We start from the raw sequence: 5,039 nt of genomic DNA, 5'->3' as shown, positions 1-5,039 counted from the left end.
TCCAGAGCATGCATTTGGACCGGAACCCAATATCCCTCTATTATTATTATTCAGTGCTGCCGAATTGACTTGTTGTAGCTCGATGAGGCGGTTTAGGTCTTGATGAAAATGGTTCTGTGATTCTTGGAACCCGTGTTGTGATTCCTGAAGCTGCGTTTGAGACTCCTGAAGATCTAGATGTTGTTGTTCTCTAACCAGCTCAGCAACATGAAATTGTTGCTCCAGAGCTTCGAGACGAAGGTTCATGTCTCAGTAATCTGGTATTTTCCGCCATGAATCAGGAAGGTGAGATCGATGAAAGCACCAAATTGTAAGGGTTTTGTTTAGTGAAGTAAAAAAAACGTAACAGTGAAGGAAACTGGAAAGGTGAGAGAGAGGGAAATTAGATAGAGAGATTGTCCAACTTTTCTTGTTTTTCATTCAAGCCCCTCATGAGCTTTATAACTACCTCCCTTACAATATTCACCTATTTCAAGTAACTAACTGGTAACAATATCTTTCCCTCTCAAACTGAATGAAACACATAACTAATTACTCATTGAAAGTAATCCTGTAAGTAACTGGGCTCCCTCCTAATGCATATGGGCCTGTTGGTGTTAGGCCCAAGAGTCTGGTCTGCAATATAACTTATGAAGCACCGACATTTCAAAAAGTTCGACGTGTCGTGTCTGATATTTTTCGATATTTTTCAACACTCCAACGCATATTGTAGAAACTCAAAAAAAAAGTTCAAAGATTGCGTTGCGTTTTTAATTCTAATTATTATATTCGTTGGATTACTATTACCATTTTATTGAATTTAATATAAATATTTGTGATATCTTATGTTTTTTTGTAAAATTAACGAGTATTATAAGTTTAGCTTTATTTTTTATTAAATTATTGAATATTAAATATAATATACGCAACGTAAATTAAAAATATTATTTAATATCAAAATGTGTTCTAACGTGTCAAAATCTAACATTTTTTAGAATTACAATGTCAGAATATCGTGTCGTGTCTCGTATCCCGTATTGATATCGGTGCTATATAGCTCTTAACATATAACTCACGTGATTTCATGTGATTCTGGCATTAAGAAACGCCAAGTTATCATGTGGGTTAAAGCTCATGATATATGTAAAAAACTCTGTTTTTTTTCTTCTTTCAATTCTAATCTGCAGAGTGTTGTATTAAAACACGTTTTTAATTTGATATTAAGCCCACGTGTTAGTATACTTTCTTCAAAGCTTTTTAGATGCCCCAAATATCTAAAGATGTACTCCTTATATGAGAAAGAAAGAAGGAAGGAGCAAGAATTCTTCAACGTGAAACTTCAAAGGTTGGGACTAAATTAGACGTTCAATATTATTATTAAAACTGTAATTGAATATGCTAGAAAAATTAAGTTAAACTGGATAAATTTTATCAATTAATTTATGGTTTATTATTTCTCATGTTAAAGAAGATATTTTTAACTCTTACACACATAAAAATATGTTGGATCATTTTTTCTCTCTTTCTTCTCTTCACATGCTTTATATGGGTCGTCTCACATATTTTTATGTATATATAATATATATAAACTTCTATAACATGACAAATATTAATCCCATTAATTTAACTAGATAAATTAAATCCTTTCTCTTAATATCGAATATAGTTATATAGATATGCATAATTGAAATACGAGGTGATTTACAAAAAAGAAAAAAGAAAAAAGAAATATGAGGGTCTATATGTTCCCCTCCATTCGTCTGGCACTCTATATCAGCCTATTTTCCCGATTAAAATCTGGGTCATATTATAAGAATTCCTATAATAATTTTTTAATTATATATTTTCAGAAGTACATAGTTATAAATATTAAAATTATTTTTTAAATTATATATTTTTGAAAATATATAATTAAAAAATTATTGTTTCTTTTTAATTATATATTTTCGAAAATACATAACTAAAAAAGACGAAGGAATCCCTTTAACACATTATCTTAATGTTTACGGTATAAGTTGTTACGCATATCAATGTCTTTACACGTTTAGTTTTATAAAAACATGTAAAATATGCATATAGTATGCTCCCAAAAGTTATATCGGAAGTATTTACTTTTACTACTTTTTTCCAATGTAATTTCCAAAATTTTAGGGTATTAGATGAGATTAAATTAATTATTTTATATCTTTTGTGTATTTCTAATATATCTCCAGAGTCATTTATCTTGTGTTTTTCTTAATTCTACTTGAAGTAATGGCAGTGAAGATTGAACTCGTAACCTGTAACACTTCGTATATATCCGGTAATGTTATCATAATATCGTATTAAGCTGCGCTTAATTAAAATGCGAAATTACTTTTTCTTTTCAATTATGATGCCATTAACATTACCAATATTGCTTAATAATCAATTAATAAAATATCGCGTGTATGTAATTGCAATAAAACAGCTAACTGAAATACCTCATAACATAGATAATAAAAGTGTGGCTCTAGTCACGGAACTACAACAACGTAGACCGGACCATCTAATAGTTTATACAACTCCAAATCAAAAGCACTAACATAAAGTGTCATGGACAATCCTCATGCTCACTCAAATAAGGCAACATGCCCAACATCAGTCTCAACAACAACATATCATAAATAGCGGAAAACATAAACAGCATCCAAATCCAGTCATGCTAACATAAAGCAGTAAAACATAATCAGCTAAGCTCCGTCCTCCTGCCGCCCGAGGCATCAGTACCCATACTACCTGATCCTGAAATAAGCATTCCCCAAACGTGGGGTAAGATCTCTAATCTAGAAATCTCAGTAAGTCAGTGAGTCCTCAAGGATCTTCCACCCCAAGCTCACTTACATGTGCAATATAAGTTCAAAAGCAGTTTATCATTTATCATTTCTAAAACAATGCAATGCAGCAGATAATCATGCCATATGTGTCAATACTAATCTACTGGCCAGAGACAGTGCAGGTATACGTCTATCGTCTATCACCTACACACCGTGCAAGTACCACTTGCATTCACCCCGGTACACCGTCTTGTATGGCGCTACATACTCAGGCTTCCCGTCAAGATGAAACAACACATGCATATTAAAAGCCATTACATGTAAAGTTCAATCAACATATCAAATATCCAAAAGCATGTACACAGCATGCATAAACCATACCCCCATGGGACATGGTGGAACAACAACATGGTTAAACCGAGGACACGAAAGCTTACCTTGCAAGCCAACTCCAAACGCCAAGAGTCCACAACTCAAAGTCAAAACACAGCAGATTCACAATCTGTTATGGACCAGCAATACATCAACAACATGCACCACAAGCATACAATATTAAGACAACGCCTTTTCATTACGCTTTATGTCTTAAGGCTTCTCACCAAGCCATAAGCCCTTAATCACTTGATTCTGACTTAGTTCATTAATTACAGCAGTTCTACTTCAGCAATCTAGGGTCTACAAACCCCCAATAGCCTACTGTATGCACAGCACAGCTACTGTTCTGTGAAATCCCAGAATATCCGGATACTCCTCGGGACCATATCCGGATATGCAATATCCGGATATCCAGAATCCCATATCCGAATATACAATATCCAGATATCCCAAAACCCCATATCCGAACACACATATCCGGATATCATATCCGGATATCCCATATCCGGATATTCCACGAGCAGATATCCGGATATTTCACGACAGAATGCAGTTTCTGCATTTTCGTGAAGATATCCCTTAAAGGTTCCCTTTTACCGATTTTAAACACCTAAACATGCATTTCTAGGCGTGTTCAACATTACCCAACAACAAGTTATCATCTTTTAACCTTAACATGCATCAAGCTACCATCTTTAAGCCTTAACACTCAAGTTAAAGGTTGGTACAACATACCAAAGGCCAAAACAGAGGTTCAAATGCTCAAGAAGCTCCCAAAGCAGTTTCACCAGCTACTGGAAATATGGTGTACGAAAATGCTACACCAAGACTTGACCTTTCTACTCAAAGGTTGCTTCTTTAAGCAACAAAATGCCCAACTCAAGCTTCCACCAACAAGCCAACCAAGTCAGCCCCAAAACTCTCACCAACAGCAGCTGGAGTACCACTGAAGAACACCCTCACCCACCCACAATGATGTCTCTCACTCACACCAAGTGTTTAGGATGATGAAACAACCAAGAAAATGGGTTCAAGGTTGAGTTTTGGTCAAGAACAAGAGAAGAAAGCAATGGAACAGTGCTCCCTCCCAAGCTGATCAGCTCACTCACGCAGGAATGAAAGAGTCTAGGGTTTTGTGCCCAAAATGGGAGTATTTATAGCCAAAACTCACTTAAGCACGCAGTATTAACTTTAATTGCTACGCTTAGCATTTTAATCCCAAACTTTGGATTATGAAACTACATAATTTTCTAAGATTTATCATATTTTTCTTATATTTTTCTGAGCAACTTTCCGGTACGCGCTTTTCCAAGTCAGTACCGGTTTCTAGCACCAGTTCTCATTATTTGGACTTGAAACTCGTTTTATAAGTCCTACATATCATCCTAGTAATTATCATGCACTTACATTAATTTTCCGGGATACTTTTTCGGCACTCATTTATACCGACTAGTAGAACCGGTATTTGCACTTTTCTTCCGAAAAGCGACTTTCAGCATTATTACTCACTTACTATAATTATTAAAGCCTCATAATAATTATTAGAGTCAATTATGGAATCATTTCCTAATTTCGCATAATTAATTAATTAAATACCTTAATTAACGGTGCATGTTCTTACATTCACCCCACCTTTTTAGGATTTTGACCTCAAAATCAGAAACATACCTGGTCGAAACTCGGGGTACTGCCGGAGAAGCTCGTCCTCACGCTCCCAAGTGCACTCCTCAGGAGTCCTTCCGGTCCACTGCACCTTGACCATCGGAATGATCTTGCTCCTCAGCTGCTTCTCGCCACGATCGAGAATCTTTATGGTCCTACGGGAGTCTTTAAGTTCTCCCAAACTTCCACCTCATCCGGTTGCACCACGTGCGAAAGGTCTGCTATGTA

Source organism: Gastrolobium bilobum, unplaced genomic scaffold (assembly GCF_033153095.1).
Source record: "Gastrolobium bilobum isolate Gb01-03AN ecotype WA unplaced genomic scaffold, APGP_CSIRO_Gbil_v1 utg1530, whole genome shotgun sequence".
In the NCBI taxonomy this organism is placed as follows: domain Eukaryota; kingdom Viridiplantae; phylum Streptophyta; class Magnoliopsida; order Fabales; family Fabaceae; genus Gastrolobium; species Gastrolobium bilobum.
This window is presented reverse-complemented; position numbering follows the sequence as displayed.